Below are 25,574 nucleotides of genomic sequence, written 5' to 3' on the forward strand. Positions count from 1 at the left end.
GAAATTATTAAAATGCGAGCCTACTTTGCTTTGCATAGTTTAAAAAACCTGAAAATCTCTTCTGCCTAATAGCTGGGGGAAATTAGAAACAAAGTTATTGAAATTGGTACTTAGGGGTATTTTAGGCAAAGAGAAAATAAAATAAAGTAATTGCTTTACAGCAATGTGAAAGACCACTGTCAATAAAATTAATACCAGGGAAAGAGCAGACATGGAACCACAAAAATTCACATGTTTCCAGATTTCTTGGCAAATTGGTATAATCCATAACACTGCTGTAATTTGGCAAAACATTTTGTAGACCTATAATTTACAAAACTTACTATATTATCAAGTTAGGTCATGAGCATTTAAATTGGGGTGAAATCACTGAGTTTTAATCAATTCATGAGAAAGACAATTAACAATACATGAAATGGAATATTTGAAACATATTGTCATGGTTTGAGATACCCCAAAATCTAATTCCCTAGTCTAAACCCCCTTCTACATCTCAACCTAGTGTAAGATGTGTTTTCCAGACAATCACACAGACTCAAAATGGGGAAAAGGGAATATATTACAATGACTGTACAAATAAATACTACAATACATTATATACGACCTTAGCTATCTCTACTATAAGTATTTATAATGGATCAGATCTCTTCTCCCCTCCAAATAAAAGTCCACGAGGGAAGAAGGACAGATCCCTTCTTCAGAGCAGCAATGTCTCTAAGGCAGCAGGCTCTCTATCTCTCTTCTTTTTCTTGCAGCAGCTCATAGCTGGATCTCTGCCAGCACACACGAGGGGGAAATCCAAGCCCCCTCGGCCACTCGTCTTTCCAAACGAGGGGTCTTCCGTGGGCTGCGTTTCCCAGGACAAGGGTGCTATCACCATGTCATATCACGAAGCTCAGGGGTCTTCGCAACCGTCCTTATCTTCAGGGGACTCAGCCCCTTGCAGAGCTCCTGTGCCCTGTTTCAAGATGGCTGCGAGCTTCTTTGTAGCTTGCAGCAAGGGAGGGCCTCAAGGTCAACCTGCACACATCGTCCTGGCTGAGCTCTCAGGACGACTGAGCTTCTTAGCTCCTTTACTCCATCTAGGACTTCTAATCAGTAAGAGTCCACCACCCTGACTTAAGAGGGGTCTCAAAGGAGTCTGGGGTCTTTTGGTTTAGTTCTTACCCCAACTCTCTCTGTAGAGTTAGTTCTGCTCTCATCTGCTGCTGTTGGCTCTCTCTTGGCTCTCTGTCTCCTTCCAGGAGTCCTCTCTGCAGTGCATGCCGTTTGGTTGTGATATGTTTATATTTTGCAGAAGCACTCATTGGACAAAACTTCAAAACTTCAAGAGTTACCACCCCCTGGGGGTTACCACTTTCAACTGCAGGGGGGAAACTTGGTTTAAACTACTACACATATGAATCAACTTTAAATCAGGATACCTTGATTCAAACATAAAAAAAATAAAAAAGGAAAAAGGGCAACTGTGTTAAATATCTAAATATCTCTGTCCCATTTCCCTGTCAAAATGGTTAATTGATGTACTTCAGAATGCTCATTGACGAAAATATGTACAAGTATGTCTAAACTGAAATCCATTTGCAGTAGACAAACAAGACAAAACCTCAGAACTGTGTGAAAGACACCTTCCCTGACTTTTCTCAAATGAAATTAACAGTGTTGACATTTCAATTATCATCAGTAGAAATATGTATGAATTCTTTTGGCTGAAACAAACAGAAAATTTCACACATTTCATAGCTGGGCTTCATACCTCCCTGCAAGTTTAAGCAGATGCCTCATCAGTATTGTGCTGAGATCTCCTTCACAATCATAAATTTTAGACACAGTTTTTAAATGGAAGGTCAGAACCTGAATGAAAGGACAGAACTGGATTTCTCTGTTTCTTAGCAGACAGTGTATGGCTTCAAAAAGCCATAAACACATAATTATACCATTTGCACTCTTTTCAAAAGCATCAAAGTAACATATTTAAAGTGTTTGGGAAATTAACTATTCTTTCTTTCTGGAAGTGATTTTTTGACTTAAAGTTAAATTTTTTACCCAATAAGAAAATAAGATTTCCAAAAATTTGTTATTTGCCTCTCTGCTGAAGTTGCAGTTCTGCAAAATTATCTCAAAAATGATTTTTTTATGGTAGTGGCAGCTTACTGCTTTGTAACTCTCCTGTTTACTAGGGTGCATACTCCCTATATAAGAAAGCCTGATTCACTGTTAGGCGCCTACATTGAAAAAGAGAAGTTTTGGGCACAGTTGCACATTGAATGCTCGTATTTTATTAGAAGCACTAACATAAAAAATGTAAACACAGTTATGTGTAAATTCCAAAAGCATGAATCTGTTTGGTTTTTGCAGCTTGTTCTTGCTCTCTTTGCACTACAAAGCAACAAAACTCTCTACCTTTTCTTGTAAATAGCCTTCTGGAGGAGGCTGACTAACTGTGGTCAGCAGCTGTCTGAATAACTTGAGTACAAATGGCAAGACATTTATACGTGAAAACATGGTACATGTAAATGTTAAGTTTCAAGACTCTTTGGGTTTGGCATGGCAAGACTTCTTGGGAAAAGCCATACACAAAGTGATATGCTGTCTATTTCACACATTTTCACACATTTTCTAATGTAAGAATGGTAAAAATTGCTAATAAAAATCTATTTTGTTTATTCAAAATAATAGTTTTCCATTTAGAGGGAAAATGTGCCTTGTTCTATGGTCCTTGCGATCCATGTATTCATTCTGTGACAAACATAAAAATTCACATGGCATATGAATGCAAGTGCATTTTCTGCTTGTTAGGAATGGAACATAAATTTCATTTGAAGCTTAGTGACTCAGGTAACAATGTTATTAGTGATTTTGGTAGAACGGTGCAGCAAAGAATGGTGCAAAATATGCAAATGATCTATATGTCAATTACTCTTCTGTTTTCCATTTCTAAATGCATGAAAGTCCTGATCATTATCCTATCCTCTTTTAGCAACTGAAAACATAATGTAGCATTAAGACACCACAATCCTTGGTGACTATTTATAGTAAGTACTGAAAAAAAAGAATGAATGAAGAAATAAGTCTGAATGATGGTGATAAAAGTTCTTTTTCTTTCTTTATTTTTCCCCCTTCTTATTTTTCTCCTTCCTTACCCTGCTTAATGAAGTAAAAGTACCCAAATAAAGGATTTTGATTTCGTTTGCCAGTTCCCTTTGAGCTATTATTTGGTGATGTCACAGCTGGTTGCTATGGAAATTAATTTAATTTCTAGAAAACTGTGGCTACTAGGGAATTTGGATTTGGGAATAAGTTATAGAAAACTATGAATTTTTTAATAATTTATTTTATTTTTTTAGTAATTTATCTTTTTTCTGTTATTTTAAAAAAAGTAGACTAAAAGTAAACTATGGTAGTCTTTTTTCTGTAATAGCCCTTAATTTGGGGAGACTTAATACCCTTACGACTCGCTGTTTGGAAATATTGTCTAACAAAATGGGGATGTAATATATCATAATGCTCTTTCAGTGATTTAAGGTTGATATAAAAATATATTTCTGACAATCATTAAAAACCAAACAATAGAACCCAAAAAATCTTTCTTTTTTATAACCCATAGTGTTTGTCCAGGAGTAGAATATATAAATTGTCTTTATAAGGAGTTGTTAGCATTGAGGAAGTTGTGAGTGACTTTCAGTTACTTCATTTAATATTACACATTGTTGTATGTTAAGATACTAATTTCCTCTAGAGATAATTATATTTTAGAACATCGGTGTACTAATTAGACTTTCGTTATGCTGTCCTATATTTTTTAGAGGTTGAATGAACATCTTTTAATGTCTGCATATTGACATAGGGTTTATGATAAAATTCATTATATCAAAAATATTTTATGAACATTCTAGGCACAGGACACTTATTAGTATCCTGATCAGCAATCTTATATTAATATCAGAAAATTTATAGCAACAAAAATACCTAGAGGAAAACACTAGCTACCTATTTTTCATGGTGTAGGCAAATATTAAAACATATTAGTTTCTATGTTCACAGCATAAAAAGTCATACATTTAACACAATTTATTTGTTGCAGTGTTCCCCTCCACAGGAGCTACACAGGGACTTGTACAGATCTTGGTCTGTCACAATCCCATTTGAGTTTCAGTGCAGTAGTGCAAGTCTTTACACCTTGTTTCTGTGGCTCTCTTCAGACCCAAGCCTTAAACCTGGAACTGATGTGTTCCATTGCTATTTCACTATTTCAACCACTGCTTATGAGACTACACTGTCAAGGAAGCAGGTATTAGTTCAATTTGAGCTAATACTCCCTAGCTGGATCAATAAGAGGTTTAAACAACGTGTAGGTCGCAAGCAGAGGAGAGCGTGTGTCTATTATCTGGTGTACCTATGGGAGACAACTTTTAGAACAGAGCTGGGTGGTACTGACAGGAGTAAATTTTACACAACAGTATGGATTTCTAGATTAACCTGTCAGACACAAACATACTTTTTCTTTAATGAAACTGTCTCTTACTGGGCTATAATGAAGAGCTCCTGAATTGATTTTGGGAAAAAAAATATTAACTGAAAATTGAAATGTTCCAACTATCTGAGAATAATAGACCTAATATTTATATCAGTGTAGTTTATGTTACAAAAAAACCCTCTAGATATTCAGGCATTTGATTTATAATGTTTAGATTTGACAGTTTATATCACAGATTGAGACATAACAACACAAGGGAAGAAAAGTTTAAGGACTATGAAAAAAACACATGGTTTCCTATCTGTGTGTATCTGCAGTTGTAAAACTGGCTTACTAGGAAAGGCTGAAATGTTAAAACCACTGAAACACAAAAGGAAAACATTCAACATATTTCCCTGCCTGTACCTTTAAATGAGATAATAGTACTAAAACAGAAGCATTCTTTTTTCCAGTGAGGAACCAAATTGCTTGTTTCTTGCTAAGTGAAGCACATTCTGTGAGTAAAAATAAACACAAGCATTGCAATGGGAGTGTAATCACCAGGTGACTGCACATCATCTTTCAACAGTTGTTCTGCATTTATAAGAAATAAGATGCAAATTCTCAATAGAAACTATAGAATGAGCTGGAATAAGACATTTTATATTTTAAATGAGTGGGGGGAAATGCTCCAATTTTTGTTTGTTTAAGGGTTTGTTGTGCTTGTTTTGATTTTTCTTTTTTATTTCTCACTTATGTAACTCTTCTGTTGTGTTACTGGTTTGGAACCAAATTTCCTTCAGAAATTCTAGCCAATGCTAAACTGGCAAGTCTGCTTACAAAGAGAGAGGAAAGTATGTTACTGCTAATTTCTCAAGTTTAGTGGTCTGATACTTCTCAGTTTTGGATGACTAGTCAACTTTATGAAGTGTCATTACTTTCTTTCACGCTTTCTGACCCTCTATCAAAATTGTACTTTTCCCTGCATCCTGACATTACATCTCCTTAATAGGTCAGGTATATTTCTGTGGCATTGTAGAAGGATAAGTGAGAAAATTGTAATTTATTTTCTGGCCTTATGAAGGGAGTATTCTAAATTATGACATGTCTACCAGTTGCAGAACAACTTGTGTAGGTGCAAGAAAAATAAGCTCCATGGTCAATAGTAAGCATTTATTTATACTTAGGAACCACATCAATATTCTGTGTATTAATTAAAAAACATTTACCTGTATTTCTGTAGTCCTTTTCCTTTGGTTTACTATTATGTATTATAAGAAAACATTTGGAGGCACAAGCTGAGATCAAGGACTTGGTGTCAGTCAACCTCAGCTAAAGATAATGCACAAACTTTTTAAGATAATGTCTTCTTAATAAAGACAGAGTAAAAATAGAAGTAGATTCAGGCTCATAATTTGATTAATGGGACAGTAGGAGAGAAAGATATAACTTTCTAGCTTCTCCCAGTTCTGACCACTCTGCCAATACCCTGATCCCCCGATTTATAAAACTGCAAGAATTCATCTAACTGCAGAGTTTATTTTTATAATTCACACAGAAGATCCCTGTAATACATCACTTACAGCCATGAATAATAGCATCATGCTTAATTTTTAGACTGCAAAGTATACTTTTCATGTACCTCTGTGGTGCCTGTCTCCGTTTGCTGGCACTCCCCCCATCACTGCCTCACAGCTCTGGGCTCTCCATGCACGTGAAGATTAACCTCTTATCACAGAACCTAATGCCTTCTTCCTCCATCAACTTGCATCAGAGAAGGTCTGAGCTGTCATAAGCAATATATTAAAAAGATGTAAGATTTCCTACAAGATATTTTCATTGTGGAACTGAATAAAGGGACAAAAAGAGTCAAGTGAATTACTCTATGGCTTGCGAGTAATACTCGCTTTCATTTCAAATATAATTTTAACTGTACCTAAATGGAATCGTTGACATTTATGAGTGCTAGAACATGTTGGAAAAAAATTCTGTTATGGCATTCCAGAAATGCTAACATACACATTATTTACTGTCACCAAGGGTGCTGAAAACTTCGTAAATCCAAAGTAGAATTCCTTGGCTGCAGGAGTAGTAGTGTGCCTCAATGGATTTAAGACACTTCTGAATTATTTTGTTGCTCTGTCCTGTGAGTGTGCTGCTCTGCCTAGCTTATGTCCAGGTATTATTGTCCATAGTGGAAGCAGAGAGTTGTGTGTTCCTGAGTTGGACATAGACTCTTCCATACTTATAGTATGGAATATGAAATGCATAACCTATAGTACAACATATGTTACTTTGGAGTTTCTTCTGTTAAAATATTAGTATTTTAATAATTCCTATTTTAAGGAAGAAAAGAGAACAAGAACATATTAAAGAATGTTAGAATTTTCCCATCAAAGATTTTCCATAGTTAGAAGGTAACACAAAAATTCAGTGAAATAGATTGATAATTCTCAGAGCTACCAAAAAGCTGCAAAGCTGAAAAGCTGTTGCACCAAAAGAATATATTAGAATAATTTTTTAAAACCCTGTATTTGAAAAGCAAAAGTTCTCTTTCATTCAAAAAATTTTAGGATTATTTTCTAGAGTAATATTATTCTTTTAAACAGTGTAGGGCTTATATGACTTATTTTTGAACAGCTTTAGTAACATTTTCTAATTATTTCTCATTATATGCATTTTGATATAAATCAAAACCTACTGTTTTTCTATTAAATTACTTCCATATAGACTGAAATAAATAGATTGAAATAAATTCTAACTCTATTTTGGCATTACATTATGAATAGCCCTCAAATTGTAGAGGAACAAATCTAGTACATTTTAGATTTTTTCTGGATTTTATAGACTTCAGAAAACACTTCAGTCTTTTCCTTTTAGTATCATGTCTTAGTCTTTGGAAATCTACTTATTTGCTTGGAAGATATGCTCCTTTTTCCGTAGAGCCTCAAAGATTTATCGAAGATCCACCCTCATACTGTGCATCACAGAAAGCAATATTAAGAAGATAACCAGGTTGCTAAGGTCATCAAGAAAATAATGAAAACATTCCAAGCACATGAGTTAGAATCAAAGAAATCTGGGAAATTTAGGTGGGAAAAGACCCATCGAGTCTAAATGTAAACCAGCGCTGCAAATGCACCACTAAACCATGTATCTGCATGTCACATCTACATGTCTTTTAAATACCTTCAGGGATGATGACTTAGCCACTTCCCTGGGCAACCTATTCCAGTGCCTGAGCAGCCTTTCAGTGAAGGAAGGTGGCCCCCAACCATCACATCACCCACAAGTTTTCTCTGTTCACGAACAGCAGGTCCAGTTGGGTACCTTCCCTAATTAGCTCCCTCTCCAGCTATGTCAGGAAGTTATCTTTCACACATTCCAGGAACGTCCTAGACTGTTTTGTCTCCAGCAGACATCTGGTAAGTAGAAATCCTCGATGAGAACAAAGAGTAGTGATCATGAGGCTTCTTCCAACTGCTTATGTTTCACCTCCCTCTTCGTCCTGGTTGAATGGTCTATAACAGATTCACACCATGATATCTGCCTTGCTGGCCTTTATCCTGATTCTTATCCATAAACACTCAGTATTTCCAGACAATCAAAAACCTCCCTAACATATAGGGTTACCCCCTGCACCCATCCTTTGCCTATCTCTTCTGAAAAGTTTATAGCCATGTGTACAGTTCTCCAGTTGTGTGAGCTATTTCATCATGTTTTAATTACTGTAATTGCATCATTGTTTTCCAGCTGCACAACAGCTTCCAACTCCTGCTGTTTGTTGTTCACACTGTGTTCGTTCTTCTAGATGCATTTCAGCTGTGCTATTAATCCTGCCACATTTTTGGCGGGAGAAACCCTCATTCCTATGGAACTGTTCTCCGGTCTTTCTATGGTTTCTAATAGGTCAACAACACTTGTGTCTTTGCTGCTGTGTGTATCTTCATCCCCTTCCTTCCCTGAGATGGCCAAGCTGTTGTGTGTTTTAGTAAGGGGACATTTCAAATGTGCTCCAGTCTACTCAGCACACTGTGGAGCACACCAAGGGACCATAACAGCAGACCTCAAACATTGATGTACCACCCCCAGGCTTATCTCTAATGAGATTGCTTTTATCCCTTTCAAATCTGCTTTAAAGCTCTTTCAATGAACCCTGATACATCCTGCACAAAGAGCCTTTATTCCTTCAAGACAGGTATACCCTGTCTGTCACCAGCAAGCCTGGTGTTGTGCAGACTGACCCATGATCAAAAAACTCAAAACCTTGTCTCAGACAACAGTCATGGAGGCAGGTATTGATCTGCTTGGTCTCCATGTTTCTTCCAAATCATTCCTTGCAACTGACAGTTTAGAGAACGCTACTGTACTCCTGATCCCTTAACCAATTGTTCCAAGGCCCTGAAGTCTCTCTTGATTGCCCTTGGATTTCTTACTGCAACTTTCTCTGCCCACATGAGAAATCAATAATAGATAACAATACAAGAGCTGTATAAGGTTAGGAAGCTTTTTTGTCATGTCTTTCAACTGGGCCCCAGGGATGTAGCAGACTTTCCTAAGAAGTGGGTCCAGTCATTATCTTCTGTTATTTCAAAGGACATTTTTGTAGTTTCCAGGCTTCCTGAGTGAATGGAATAGGATTTTTCTACTCCTTATACTACCTTCTGTCACTTTAATATCTCTTTAATTGCATTCATTGTTCTAACTTTCTTCTGTGCTTTGGAATAATTTCCCTTTGATTGATTTATTCTGTCTACTTGTTTCTTCTATCACGTTATCTCCGGATAAAAAGTGAACCTGTAGTCTGCTTCTTTTCAACTGAAAATGACTTCTGCAATGGATTTTATAATGTGGTTTATAAAAACTGGAACATTTAAGTAAAATGGATCATGGAACATTTAAGTAAAAACACAGAGCTGTACTTTAAATGCATTATGGATATTTTAAAAGCTTTCAAGCACTCAATTGCTGTGTAGTTAACTCTGAATTGTGACCAAAGGAAAGAAAAAAAAAAACGGAAAAACAACATCTACTTTGATGAAAGCTACTTCTGTTCATTAAGAAACTCTATGATGGTTTCTTCTTCAGTGCCAGGATAATCCTGACAGCGTTGTTAAGAAATTGTACACTCTTCTCCATTTATTTCCATGAACTTAATTGACCAATTTAAGAAAGAACTGGCCTTTTATGATAACAGCAAGATAAAAGCCAGTAATTGACTGAAATACATGGGTCCAGTTGTCTAAACCCACTTTCAACTAACGGAAAACCGCATAGAAGGTATTAAAGCTTCAGACAATAGCAAAAGAGGTCACATAATTTTTTTAAAAAAAATTTTTTAAGGACGAGTGAAGACAAAATATCTTGAATATCAATTATGAACACTACAACTTAGAAAAGATGGAGAAAAGAAATGGCAATACTAAAAAAATAATAATAGTATCACAGTATCATTTAGATTGGACTATAGAGTTTAACCTCTGACCAAACAGTACCACAGCAGCTGGACCATAGCCCAAGTGTCACATCCAGTTGTTTCTCGAACACCTCCAGGGATGGTAACTCCACCACCTCACTGGGCAGCTGGTTCCAAAGCTTGACAATCCATTCCATGAAGAAATTCTTCCTGTTGTCCAACCTGACCCTCCCCTGCCATGTCTTGAGATCCTTTCCTCTTGTCCTTTTGTCTTTAAGCAGAATTCTCTGTCCCTGTCCCTTGCTTTCATCTCTGTTGCAGACAAAGTCTGACAGAATTATTCTCACCTTTAACCTCTCTTTTGAATGTAAAAAATGCTACAAAGTGTGTTAACCAGATGTTGCTCAAATTTTATGGGAATCTTTTGTATTTTACAACCTGCTTTGCAATTGTCTGAGAAGATGTGACACCAAGTTACAGATCACATATTCTTTGGCACTCAGTCTGGAGTTCTGCATTTCCTGAACTGAACTTTGCTTAAAACTGAATAGGAGGCACCTCCCCAAACTGCCACCAGAGAACACCAGAGACCCCAGAAGAGGTCCACATAGGTATAGTGACATTTCTTATATAAGGTTGTGCATGCTAAACAATTATGCAATAACAATTCCTGTGTTATTATTTTGCTGTCAGCATAAGGCTGCATTCAGGAAAGTTCTTTTCAAGAGTCATTACCTACAGATGTAAGAGTGTGCAAGCAACATTTTGATAAGTTTAATGCAACAGACAAACCAAGTTCCTGAGAATAAGTATGTCTTCTGAACAATAAGAGGGTTTAATTTGCAAACAATTCTAAAAGTACTGTTTAAAGAAATAGGCTTGCATAACGAAAGCAAAGGAATCATCTGTACCAGTCCCACTTTTTTTTTATTCTAGTCCTAGCAATAAAAAGAAAACTCTTGAGGAAAATAAATGATCTTTGTTCTTTTACAATTGCCTCTGTCATTTGGGATTTGGCAAACTTGTGGAAAGAGCAGAACAGAATAGGTCAACTTCTATTCTACATAAAGCATGAATGGATCATCCCATGAATTTATTAGTGCCTTATATGTTGTGTCCTCTTTTTTGTTTGGTGTTCTATCTGCACTCTCCATTAATATACACCTAAGTTCATCTCTGCAGGTATAAAGCTACAAATGTTGCTATAATATCTACTATAGTGTAAGAGTGTTCAGAAAAAAAAAAAACCAAAACAGAGCTCTCATTATGTGATCCTTTCTCTCATAAAAATGAAACATAGTCCAGAAGTTTACACTTTTAATAGAAAGTTCACTAACATGCAACAGATAACAATCCAAAATAAGGCAGTTCAAGACAGCCATACTGCATATTATGAAGATAGTGACATTCATTTCTCTCAGAGCAATAAGAAATTAATACCATGACCATCAACTCACGCTGTACATACACATAGGAAGAAAGAGTTGTGATACTGTGGGCAAAGGGAATGAAAACTGTTAAGTATTCCATTCATGTTAAACTAGCTAAAAACAAGTGTAGTAGTCAAAAAGCATAACAATGAAAGCATTTAAAGTAACTATATACATATGATGGGGCCAAATCTGCATTTTTATTTGTTGGGGAAATCAAAGTACTGAAGAGAAACATAAAAGGTGAAAGGAGTATGATTTTAGTACCATATTTTCTTCAGGATTGTGACTAATGCTACTGAGCTTCAGATATTTCCCTTCAGATGTCTACTCGTTTTGGCAGCTGTAACAACAGGAATAAAGAAGCAGGCTGACAAATGCATTCTCAGATCTGTCTATAATAATCAGCTGGCATTCAAGTAAGAATTTACACTTCTCTAAAATTCTTGAAATCCTTGGTACACAGAGGTAAAAATGTAGCAACTGATGTTGTTTGGAGAAGCTAGTGAGCTATGAAAAATGTGAATCCATTGTCCATTCTACTGGCATTCAAGAAAACCTATTTCCATGTCAAAACATGGATGAGATGGTGTGCTAATAGTGCTTCTATGTAAACATTTCAGCTTAGCCCAGGATTGTGCATTTGCCATGATTCTCCTGCTTATGTACAGTCATACTTCTGTTTCACATCGCAAGTGGGGCTGGGAGGACAGGACTTGGTTTGAGCCTATAAGCAAATAAACTGCAAGATCTGGTGCTCCCTCATGACTAACAAGTATTTGGTCCAGAATAGAAAAGTAAAGAAGCTACAAAAAACCCCCAACCATGCAACCAAAAGCCCCACATATCCAAAATGCACGCAGTGTGAACAATTAGCATGAATTCTCTCGCTTTCAGATGCACTCCTGCCAGGCCATTTTCCTCATTACTGTAGACAACATTTTTATCTCACAGATTTCAAATACTTTATGAAAATAACTCTTAAATGCAATCATGGACAATGTGGATGAAATAAATTCAGGATATAATTTTGTCTATGAAATCATCTCTCTGAAAGGAGAAAAAAAGTGCCTTTAAGAATTCTTAATAAGAATTACATTAAGATTCAGTTTGTATTTTGTAAGAGCATGCCCAATTCTACTTTGCATGAACCTAATTCTTCATTTTGTTTCTTAACCACACTATAGTAATTGTACAGGAAATATTAATCTCACAAAAGACTTTTTTTCTTAATTTACAGACTGATAAAGCCATATATATAGTCTGATTATTACAAAAGAAACACACAGTTTCTTTTTCCATTGTTTTGAAGACAGATGGCATATCTTTTTCAACTGTTGGATTACAGGTATTATATTTGGTTCTCAATACTTCAGCCAACTTTTAAAACATGTATTGAAGATATGACATTTTGTGATTTAACTCATATTGTTCTCATTGATAAATCCAAATTAAGTATTCTAAAATATGCTCTTTAAAGACTGAACTATTAGAAATTAATTCACCCTAATATCAATATTTAATTTCCATGTGGCTTATGGAACATTAAATTTAGCACACAGACATTAGGTCTGTATTTATTTGGCAGTCTTTATTTTCCACCCTTTCATTTACTCTCTGAATCAAAAATGTAAGTGAGGTGAAGAAAGGGGATTATTTTCGGTTAGTACTTTAGTTGATGATATGGAAATCAATATTTTTTTCTCCCTGACTCCATTCACATGTATCTTATAATAGACAAGTTCAGTATCCATAGGCCTATCCTGCGTTCAGACAATACTCACAAATATACAAATTAATCTGGTCAGTTATGTATTACCAAGGTTTTAATAGAAAAAAAAGATCTAAAAATGAGCTCAATTACATAGCTATGCCTGGGGTTTCATATGAGAAAAACTGTACCAGGCTAAGATACCCTTAAATGCTGTTAAGAGGAGTATTATTCTAACTGCATATGTGAATTGGCTTCACATACTTTAACAGTTCACATCAGGCTTTCCAGATCCATTAAAAAATCTAAATGTCTTCTGACATTCAGGGCGATTAGAAGACTGCTTGATGCTTTATGTATTTTTTACTAACTATCACAGCCACTTCATAAGTCTGTAACAGCACTGGTCCAATCATAAACATATTTTGAGAATTTAATTTCAAAATATGGTGAGTGTTCAGACGTGTATATGCCTCACTCAAGAAACAGGGATGATGTTCTGTTCTGTTCAGAGCTTTCTTCAGAGCTTCATTGCATAAACTGCCCTGGATGGGGATTTCTCTTTTCTCTCTAACCTCTTTGAAGAACGCAAGAGAGTCAAACCAAGACATGCTGGTAATAAATAGATATTTTTGTCATTCATCATCATGGCTAGGCTTCGTGAACAAAGATTTGAGAAGGATTCTATCCACACTTGCTACAAGTGCACTGATGGCTAAAAAGGCCAATGCGAGATAGACAAGTCTGGTTGCAAAAGGCGCTGCGGAAAGTTTCCTTAGGTGGTATTGGCAAGATGTGATTCTTTCTGCGTTGTCTTTTCTCCTCAAGAATGATTCTGTGTGTGCTCTCAAAAGAAGCAGCAGAGTTACGTATAGTGTATCTCCATGTCTCCCGACTGAAGGCCAGAGTAGAGCAGTTATGTTGATCAATATGGCCAAGGCTGAGATGTTGTTTCAGGGAGTCCTTGTATCTTCTCGTTGGGGCTCCTCTCTTGCAGCAGCCAGTGGCAAGTTCACCATAAAGCAAGATCTTAGGGAGGTGGTGGTCCTTCATCCTGGAGATGTGTCCTGCCCAACGCAGCTGTGTTCTCAGTAACATGGCCTCAATAATTGTGATTGCTGCTTGTTCTAGAACAGATGTATTGGTCGCATAATCTGACCAGTGGATGTTTAGATTGTACGGAGGCAGCGTTGATGGAAGCCTTCTAGGGGACGCAGGTGCTGGCAGTAAATGACCCATGATTCCGATCCATATAAAAGAGTAGACAGCAATATGGCTCTGTAAATACTGATCATTGTTCTTTATTAAGGCAAACCATAAATAAAACCGGAAAATATTTCAGAGTTAGAAGAAATAAAATGTTCAAACACAGGAAATTATGTTTGCCACTATTTGTTTTTTACATATTTTAGATGTAGATTAATAAAAACTAAATAATAGAGAATTTTATCTCTCTCTGTTACAGACAGATTGTTTTAAAATCTTTTACATAATTTATTAAAACAAATTGACTACCTATGTAAATTATGTTAAAACCAGAGAAATTGTGTGGCATGATTTCTACAGTTCTGTGAAATACTAATGGGCATTTGGAAAATAGGTACATATTGCAGCAGAAAAGGTGAGGTATGTCTTTATCTAGAAAGGGGTGCAAAGGTTGCTTTCATTTATAAAAAAAGGGAGAAAAGAGGATCCTGGAAATTACTGACCTGTCGGCCTTGCCTCTGTGCTTGGGAATTTCATGGAACAGATCCTCCTAAAAGCTGTGCTATGGCACATAGATGGCAGGGAGATGATCCAAGACAGCCAGCATGGCTTCAACAAGGGTAAATCCTGCCTGACCAATGTAGTGGCTTTCTCTGATGGAGTGACTACGTCAGTGGACAAGGGAAGGGCTGTGTATGTTATCTATCTGGCCATCTGTAAGTGCAAGTCCCCACAACATCCTTATCTCCAAATGAGGAGACATGGATTTTATGGGTAGACTCTTCAGTGGATAAAGAATTGGTTGGATGGTCACATCGGTGTTCGGATGAAGATCAGTGATGTGTGGTGTTCCTCATGGATCTGTACTCAGACGAGTACTGTTTATTAACTTCATTAATGCCACAGGCAGTGGGATTGAGTGCAGTCTCAGCAAATTTGCAGATGACACTAAGCTGAGTGGTGAGGTTCACACACCTGAAGGATGGAATGCCATCCAAGGGGACCTGGAAAAGCTCAAGCACTGGATCCATACTAATCTGATGAGATTCAACAAGGCCAAGTGCAAGAGATCGAGGCAACTGCTGGTTTCAGTACAGGCTGGGGGATGTAGAGGTTGAGAGCAAGAAGAACTTGGGGGTATGGGAGGATGACAAACCAGACATGAGCTGGAAATATGTGCTCACACCCTAAGAAGTCAACCACATCATGTACTGCATCCAAAGCAGTGTGGCAGCAGGTCAATAGAAGGGATTCTGCTTCTCTACTCTGCTCTTGTGAGACCTCACTTGCAGTGCTTCATGCACCTGTGGAGTCCTCAGAAGAAAAAATATATGGACCTGTTGGATCAAGTCCAGAGGAGGACGACAGAAATAATCTCTCCTATCAAGAAAGGCTCAGGGTGTTGGGATTGCTCAGTCTGGAAAACAGAATTCTGCAAGGATACTTTTTTGCATCTTTTCAATATTTAAAAGGGGTTTATAAGAAAGATCACAGAATCACAGAATAATTTAGTTTGGAAAAGACCTCTGAGATCACAGTTCAACTTTTGACTGATCGTCACTTTGTCAGCTACACCAGAGCACTGAGTGCCACCTGCAGTCATTTCTTGAACACTTACAGGGACAGTGACTCCACCACCTTCCTTGGGAAGCCCTTTTAGATGTTTAAAAACCCTCTCTGTGAAGAAATTCCTCATGGTGTCCAACCTGAACCTCCCCTTACACAGCCTGAGGGTATATCCTTTTGTCCTGTCATTAGTTGTCTGGGAGAAAAGACCAACCCCCACCTGGCTACAACCTTCTTTCAGGTAGTTGTAGAGAGTGATAAAGTCCACCCTGAGCCTCCTTTTTTACAAACTAAACACCCCCAGCTCGCTTAGCTGCTCCTCATAGTACTTACTCTCCAGAGACTTCTCCATCTCCATTGCCCTTCTCTGGACTCACTCCAGTTGGGAACAAACATTTTCATAGGGTATGGAGTGACAGCACAAGGAGTAATGGATTTAAACTGAAAGAGGGTAGACTCAGAAAAGATATAATGAACTTCATTACTGTGTGGGTGCTAAAACACTGACATCAGTTGCCTAGAGAAATTGTCAGTACCCCATCCCTGGAAACATTCAAAGTCATGTCGGGTTGGTTTCCGAGCAACCTGTTGTAGTGGAAGGTGTCCTTGCCAACAGCAGAGTTGTTAGACTAGATGACTTTTTAATATCCCTTCTAACCCAAGCCATTCTATGATTGTATGACTCTATGAAATCTATGAACATTTTCACGCAACAAAAATCTAAGAAACACTATTAAATTCTTGATTTTTAAAATATAAACACAATGTTTTTCTGAAAAAAATGGAAAAATCACTATTAATATATTAATTATATTATATTAGTTATATTATATTAATTATAATACGATATAATTATATATTAATTATAATATATTTATTATAATATATTAATTTATTAATTATACTAATAGCATATGTGTCAATTTCATGGCAACATGGCAGAAAGCTGAAGCCAAAGAGATCAGAACTGCAGGGGAACTGTGGAAGGTGAATTTAAATGTTTCTAGGTATACTTGTAGCAAAACTATCAGTGAACCCAAATGTCCCCTGATTTACTCATGTGAAAATATGAGATAAGCACCTGAGAAACTATAGAAATTACTGAACCTTAAAACACTGCAGTAGTAGATAAAGAAAAGTGATATGTGTTTATCTTAATGGAGGTGGTGACAGAGTTTTGGGAAATCCATTGGATTGCCAGTGCCTCCCTAATTTCTATAACATTATTTTTAACATATCAATTCATGTTACCAATTCTACTGAACAAAACATCCTTCCTTCTATTTCTAAATCAGTGTATGTGTACTTATGAATGGTTCATGCAGAATAATTAATGTAAAGAGTACACTGTAGTACTGGCAAAATGATAGATCAGGTTTCTTTTGCTTCACATCACAGGAATGAGGAAGAACAATTATACTTGCATTCTCTTGTGACACAAGTTGGATCATGCACCTGAAATACAGAGGTACAATATTGGTGATTCTTTTTTTTTCAAATAATATTTTTCACAGTACTGTGCAAAAACTGCAAAATATCATCAGATGTGCACAAATTTAAATCCATAAATAAGTTGTAATTTTAAGAAATGCTTTGACTGAAAATAGTTGAAGTCATGACTTGTCCTGAATGTTTTCTTTGGTGTTTCTAGAAAGTTGCTATTTCAGTTTAAATTTAAGTAAGTGCACATCTATAAAAATAAATAAATAAATATTAAAAAAATCAATTCACATTAGAGGTTTTCTTCTTGGTTAATAGGCAGAAAACATTTACTCCAACCTAAAATATCTATTTTAGGGTTATTGTTACTATTTATTATTAAAAACTTGACTTCCTAATTTGGGAAGTTGGAAAACTGAAACCTGGAAAGTTTTTACATTATTATCTTTTCAAACACTGAAATTATTGAACCATAAAAATTTTAATACTCTGTTGCATAGAATTACAGCTGTTCTCCTTTTCTATCCACAGTCTTAATAAGTGTCACCCACATGTATTTTTATTTTTATTAAGTTTTCCCTTAGCTGCAGAACTTGCTGTCATTAGCCTTCTCTCATTAGCATGTAGATTAGAATTTCAGTGGCCAAGTCAAACCTGAAGTACATTTGTGCAAATTTTCATGCTTAAATTACATCATACCTCTTCTATTTTATGTTGATATTAACCAACATTTCCATCACAAACAGCAGTAGATGGAGATATATACTACAGATGATGCACGAAATATGTTAATATTGAACTTTTTAATTGTTAATTTTTTTAACTAGTAGATAAAAGGGGAATTAAAAATGTAGCCCGATGACTTAGCAGTATTTTACCAAATTGTTCAATACAAATATAGTTAGTTTCTGTGGCTGGGTTTTGGTAGCTTGGGGGCTACAGGGGTGGCTTCTGTTAGAAACTGCTAGAAGCTTCCTCTGTCTGGTGGAGCTAAGGTCAGTCAGTTTCAGGATGGACTTACTGCCACTGGCCAAGGCCAAGCCAGTCAGGAGCAACAGTAACGCCTCTGTGGTAACATATTTAAGAACAGAAGATTTTGGCACAGGAGGAATTCCAGCCAGGGAAGAGCAGAGTGAGAACATGGGAACAACAAGGTACACACCAGGGTCAGTGCAGAAGGAGGGGCAGGAGGTGCTCAGGCACCAGAGCTGAGGTTCCCCTGCAGCCCGTGGTGCAGACCATGGTGGAGCAGCTGTGGCCCTGCAGCCCATGGAGGACCATTGGGGTGCAGAGACCCACCTGCAGCCCATGGAGTAGCCCATGCTGGAGCAGGTGGATGAATGAAGGAGGCTGTGACCCCATGGGAGGCTCAAGACAGAGCAGGGTACTGCCAGAGACCTGCAGCCCGTAGAGAGGGAAGCCCACACTGGAGCAGGTTTTTCTTGGGTAGGATTTGTGGCCCCTGTGGGGGACCCACCCTCTGTGGGGGACTTCACGTTGTGAAGGACTGCAACCCATGGAGGAGTGACCCACGGGACAGCGGTTTGGGAAGAACTACTGCCCAAGGGATGGACTCACACCAGAGAAGTCCATCAAGGACTGTCTCCCGTGGGAGGGACCCCACGGAGCAGGACTCCTCTTCTCTCTGAGCAGTGGCAGGAACAACAACGGACCATAACTCCCATTCCCCGCCCCTCTGCACCACTGGGGGGAGGAGAGAGAACACGGAAGGAGTGGTGGGGGGAAGGTGTTTTTAAGATTGTTTTATTTCTCACTCTTTGGCTCTTATCCTATTAGTAATATATTTAAGTACTATCCCCACTCTGAGTTTTGTTTTGCCAGTGAAGGTAATCAGTAAGAGACCTCTCCCAGTTGTTATCTCAACTCATGAATCCTTAGTTGTTTTTTTTTCTCCTCTCCTCTACCCATTTGCAGAGGGAGAGTGAGAGAGTGGCTTTAGTGGGTACCTGGCATCTGGTCAAGGTTAACCCACTGCAACAACTATTAGTAGTAGAAATTTTATTAAGCAAATTTAAATGGTCCCATTAAAAACTGACAACTTACCAAATATGCAATATATATTATACTTAAAGGTTTAAGAATTATTTACAAAATCCAAGCAAATGCCTGATGCCTTGTCAGATCTTTTACCATTTAGCTATCTGTCTGTTGTAGACACTTCCTCAAAGAATGACATCTCATTAAAGTTGAACATCTTTTCAATATTCTACAGATCCTAGCTAGAAGTATTTGCAAATGGTTGTAAGATCGAATAAAGTAGAAGTCATTATGGTGGTTATTATTCTTCTATTAGCAGTCAGTACAATGTCACTTAAGCAGACATTCATTCATGTTTACTTCTTTTTAATCAAGAGAACTTTTGATATACTGAATTTTTAATCAGTTGATTTTTTTGTTAACTTGAATTATGTTGCAATGTCTGACTACATTTTTGTTAGTAGTGCTCTAAAATTTTTAATTAATAAACAGTATTTTTAATAACAGAAGGAGGAAAACTAGAAGTAAATTATTTCATCACATCTCTTTTTTTTTACTCTTCATTATATTCTATTGAAACAATATTCTTTCAAATTTCAAATACTCTTATAGTGGAGTTGTGGAATGACATAATGTCTACCTAGTTAGACAAGCTAGACATATGAAAAGGGTGTATGTCTCTGTTGTCATCTTGAAGAATTCTGTTTCTTCTCAGATTTCTGGTTCTTATTGTATGCTCAGCTCCAGTCAGTACTGCAACAAACTAATTTACTCCTTTAAAATTTGTGCATAGCCTATGATATTTTATGTCTCTCTTTAAGAGCTCTGAGTGTGAGCATTTTGTGCTGCGCTATTTCATCCATTATTGGCGTTGAAGAACCTTCTTTTCAAAGAATTAACAAGACAACATTGTGTTATTTCTTTTGATCTGCCCAAATTCCAGCTTTGTTCTTATATTCAAGAAACAAAATAAATGTTTTGCAAACCCTGTTCTGAATTTCTTAGCTAGTCAATTTCAAAGTACTTGACAAAAAAAAAAGCTCTTTATTAATTCCAAAGATCAAATAGTTTTGATACTTCATTATAAAGTTCTTATACTATGACTTTATTTTACAGAATGATAAAAAGAAAAAAACCCACAACAAATGTAATCCAACCTTAGCATGATAATTATTTTTAATTTTCTAAAATTAATTAGTTTTGAAAGTTTTTAATTTTGTCTTCAAAGTGAAACAAAAGAATGGTCATTTTATGTCAACATACTATTCCAGAAGAATCAAAGAAGATAATCACTAAATAAATGTGTATAATTGCCATGGTCCTAGGGGGGAGGGGAATGGGACCATGACACAGCACAGACAGGTCTGGAGTCAAGGTAGAAGTGCAAATGGAATGATTTATTGGGGTGTGCCGGGGTTTCAGGCAGGAAAAGGGCTAGAACATGGGGTGGAGCATGAGACAGACAACCAGGGCAACAAATCAGGGTAGGGACACAGTCAAATGAGGAGGAACGTGGTAGGAACTGGGGAAGGAAAGGGCGAATGGTAACTGTTTCCTCTCTGCAGCTTCTTCAGCCTATCAGAGAGGGAAGCAGGGAAGCAGGCATGCCTGGGCATGCCCAGGAAATACAAATATAGGGGCAACATACAGTGTGCATATTTAAAACCACATAATAACTGTAAAGTCCATATAATAAAGTCCTGTCAATTGGTGTATGACTTTTTCCACTCCTGAAATCGCTCCCATCCTGAATCTTGCTCCTTCACATATAATCTCACAATCTAATGTCTTGTCACACTGCATCACCATTTACATACTGTGGAAACTGAATTGTAATGGTCAGGCTAATATAACGTATCTAGGCAGAAAACACAAGATTCATTTGTAGTATTTAAATACAACATTTTCATATCAATCATGTAGATGAAGTTGTAGTCTTTGTGAAATTAGGATAATTTGCCAGTGATGTCAGTAATTACAGTAGGTGATAATTATTATTGCTATAAGACATCAAAACTAAAACTTTACAGAAAAACATACAAATATCAACAGTACTGAAATTTCTGAGGGAAGCTTACATTCAATTTAGTATTGTCTAACAAACACATTCAGAGCATTCTTTAGGGATAGTTAAAATCCAGACTTACAATTTTTAGATAAAGAACCTTGATTTTTAACTTCATGTTAACTCCAGACTATTAATTGTCTTTTGTTGACAATTTCATTTTATAACAACACATCTGTTTTCATCTGAGTGTCATTTAGGGTTTCCACATCCCATGTTCACATTCTTTTCACTGAGCTTATAGGGTTCTTTTGGTTGCTATTTTATTATTTATTTCCTTATGTTCACATGAAGATTTTTCAAAGACCTATAGGTAACCTTGACTCATAAAAGGAAATCAAAACAAACAAAAAGAAAAGTAGTTATAGTTTAATAAAAGTTTTCGTTCTTATTTCTAACAGGGATTAACAGCTCAATAGTCTATTAAAGGAAACTTTAATTAGAACTGAACAGTAGAAAGCTGCATGAGTTTGACCTGGCTCTCCTACCAAGTCCAAGCTGTCTCCTTCTCCTTCCCACTCTCTCCAAGTGAGGGAAAAAAAATGAACCACAGAAAAAAAACCTGAAAGAAGTCCGAACAAAACGAGATTATATCAAATATATATATATAACATATATTTACAATTACATATACAATTTGAATATATTATACACAATAGGGAGCTCCCAAGGGGGAAAAAGGGAAAAGGGAGGGGGAAACAGGGAAAAAAAAACCTAAAACCAAATATCCTTCAAATATACCCGTTAATAGAGAGCTAGCGAATAAATACAAAAATTAATTAAATACTTCCCTGAACGAGACAGCAGAACTAACTCCCCACACCTCCTGAATGGCAGGTCTGAACAGGTAGGCCCTGGTCTATACAAGCAAAGCCCGTCTACGGAGAGACCTGTCGCCTTCAGCCACCGGAAGAAAGAAGAGAGTGAAGGCCTCTTATCTTTATGATATGGAATATTTCCTTAGATTTCTGACCCTGTTGCTAAGGAAGGCCTTAAAATTCCAAAAAGCAACCCACTACAAAAGCATACAATTGCAATCAATCTAAAGATCCACCAAATCAAATTACCCATGCCTTTGCTAGCAGCCACTAGTGATTTTCTTTCAAAAATCTCTGCATATATACAGTGCAGACAGCATATACTGTGTGGGCTAGTTTAGTATATGTGCTCGCTTCGGCAGCACATATACTAAAATTGGAATGATACAGAGAAGATTAGCATGGCCCCTGCGCAAGGATGACACGCAAATTCGTGAAGCGTTCCATATTTTTAGTGTTGTAGTGGTTTGAACCTTGTTTTCCCCCAGAGGCTGAAAAGTGGTAACCCCCAGGGGTGGAAACCCCTGGAAGTTTTGAAGTTCTGTCATTCTGTGAATCCTATTTCTATTTTAACCATGGCCTATTGAAAAAAATTTGATGAGAAAATCATTGCAAACAATTTCATGTTTCTCTAACTGTTGTTTTTCTTTACCTATGTATTACCGCCTCTTTCGTAAAAGAGTTATTTTTCAGGATTTACTCTTAAAGAATCTCTTTTGTTGGTGACTGTTTTCTTCTTATCTTTCTGAGGCTGACAGGCAAAACTCCTTAAAATTTTTGATTCTGAATCCTTTCTCTATAGAGCAAAATTAGCTTTTCCAGTTTTCTTCCACGGTATAGAATTATCACTAGGAATTCTACAGCAGTAAGAAATCTACTTTTATTAGAAGAATCTATGTAAGTGTAGGTGCTGTTGTTTTCTTCTTATGCATAAAACCAAATATTAATGATCATGATTACCAGTTAAAAGGATTTTTCCTTCCCACCTCCAATTATCATCTCTGTATTCTTTGTTATTCAACTGAATATTTCAACTGAATATTCAACTGTTTATTTTCCTCATTCCCTGCTATTCTCATCTACAGTTCGTGATTCTAATCACCTAATGTTTTTATGCACTTAGGGGACATTTATCAGTTGTCTGATGATGTAACTTAAATGACAGCGCAGAAAAAAAATTGGGAGATTAATCATCCGTTTGTGTTTAAAGTTAAAATATGGCTTTTAATATTTGTAAGTTCAGAATCTAAAGGAAAAAATTAAAAATGTATCAGCTGAGCTGATTACTTTGTGTAGTCATTGTTTGACAAATTTGCACTAGAAAAGTATACTGTAAAAGTGCAACTATGAGTGCATGATATGCAGTTGTATGGTCTCTGGTCCTGAGATGTTGATTAGCTTAACTAATTAACCACTAAAGTCTACTGGAATCAAGTCTACTCATGACAATAGCATCATGCTATGTCAGGTCTTACACAGTTCACAAACACAAAAGGAGTAAAGTGTTCCTGACATAAACATGTTCTAGAACAATTCTAGGAATTAATGTTGTCCATATGAAGGTTTATTTAAGTAAGCTTCTGTTGTACTTAGATTGTCTTTTTAGATGCTAGCTAAAATAAATTAGAGATCCTGACTGCTGTGCCAGTAAGTGACTATGATATGGAAAGGAAAGCAGTTCCTTCAGTATCCACAATCAGTATCAAGAAATGAACTAAGAGCACTCCTAGAGATTCTGCCTAGTATTGCAAGATTTTGATTTTATTCTGTATTTATTTGAGATCATAGCTCAGAGATATGGAATAAGCAAATGCAACTCCAATTGCATGACGCTAAGCTTCTGGCATAGCTTCTTTTTCAAAGAAAAAACTCATAAATAATTTTGGAAGGATTATTTGTTCTCTCTTTGCATATGTGTTAATAGATGTGCTTCTGTGACTTTTCCCAGAGCAGAAACATCACCTCGTAAGTCTTCAGTCTGGAAGAACTGTTCAGCTTTGCTTTATCATTCTCCCAAACTTAAATGCCACATACATGATCTGCAAGAAAAAAGCACATCTGTATTGATATATAGTATTTTGCCTCTGTGATAAATTCTCTAGATGAAGATATCAGTGGATTTGGATACAGGAGAATCAATTTGAGAGGGGAAAAAAAAAAAGGTTTTTTTTCTAAACATGCAGTGAGAGAATAGCGACAGTTTACATTTAGTAAAAGGACCAATAATTTGTGAGTGAAACCCTCTTCTAAGGAAAAATGAATGATAATACAATAATAAGGTCCTGGTGGGGACACACAGGGCAGGATGTCTGCTTCAAAAGAAACACAGATTTCAAGTGAGACTGCTTGCTAAATACTGAGTAATTCTCACTTTAAAAATTGCCTAGATAAAGTATTTTTCTGATTTTATATTTATGAAACAAGTCGGTCACAGGAAAAAAAGACAAAAATCTCCTTCATATAGAAAAATCCCAGATCCTTCTCTTCTACCTTACTTTTCTTCAAGAAAACTTTAACTTTTGGAAGATAGTTGTTATCTACCACTTTGTTAATAAAATAATTAATATTTTCTGAGACAACAGCCCTTCTTTTGGGTATGAACCTCTGACTGCAAGAAATTAGTAACAGGTAAGAGGAAACTACTTTTCACAAATACTTATCAGAACAAACCACTTTTAATTTATTAAAAGCCTTTCTGTATCCTTATGATTTTTACTATTTCCTGCCAGAACAGCTACTGAATAAGTCCTGCTATTTGTCATGTACATATACTGCTGTAGCAGTACACAAGATTTCCAAAGAAAACCAGGGCTCAGTGCTGTTGCCTTAATAGATGCCATTAAGGCATGATAGTACATCTAAGATATCAGCATGGAACTGGCAGAATTCGCCCAGATCTTGTCAAAACATGTCCTTTTGCAATCCAAGAGAAGTACTCTAGGGAGTCTCAAATGACTTTTCCTTCAGCAGCTGAAGCTTGCCCAAGTGACAAGAGAAACTGAAGGGAAGAGAAAGAAAGTGACTTTCAAATTGTAAATCAGGTCAACAGCAGTCTTGAATCACTTCAAATATAGGTTTCTTGATCCTTCAGACAGTGACCTATTTCCTAGCAAACCTTTCCTATCTTTATATGCATCAGCAATAAAATTGGTGATTCAAATGCATTATGTATGAATTCATCTGTTCCTTTACAACTGTTTCCCTCATATCTTTCATAAAGGAATTAAAAAAAAAAATCCAAAATGTTGATGAAATTACATTACCTTTTTCTAAGGATTTTGCTTACTGTACTACTGATCTATTTAACCATTATAAAAAAAAATCAGCAAATGTCACACATACTTTAAAGACCATAATTGTAAGAAAAGCATCATTTAACGTAATTAAAGAGTTGAGAATGTTAGCTGTACAAATGTACCATTATTAGAAAATTATTGGTGTACCCAACTGTTTTATTACCAATGGAAC

At 36.5% G+C, this 25,574-nt stretch overlaps 1 non-coding gene across 1 annotated transcript; it reads left to right on the forward strand.

Moving 5' to 3' along the window:
* The first annotated feature begins 22,452 nt into the window (after positions 1 to 22,452).
* On the forward strand, positions 22,453 to 22,559 carry LOC113953622. The gene has a single exon (XR_003529952.1). It is a non-coding gene; the product is annotated as a U6 spliceosomal RNA (small nuclear RNA).
* Positions 22,560 to 25,574: the final 3,015 nt, after the last annotated feature.

Source organism: Corapipo altera, unplaced genomic scaffold (genome assembly GCF_003945725.1).
Source record: "Corapipo altera isolate COAL_440 unplaced genomic scaffold, ASM394572v1 61281, whole genome shotgun sequence".
Taxonomy (NCBI): domain Eukaryota; kingdom Metazoa; phylum Chordata; class Aves; order Passeriformes; family Pipridae; genus Corapipo; species Corapipo altera.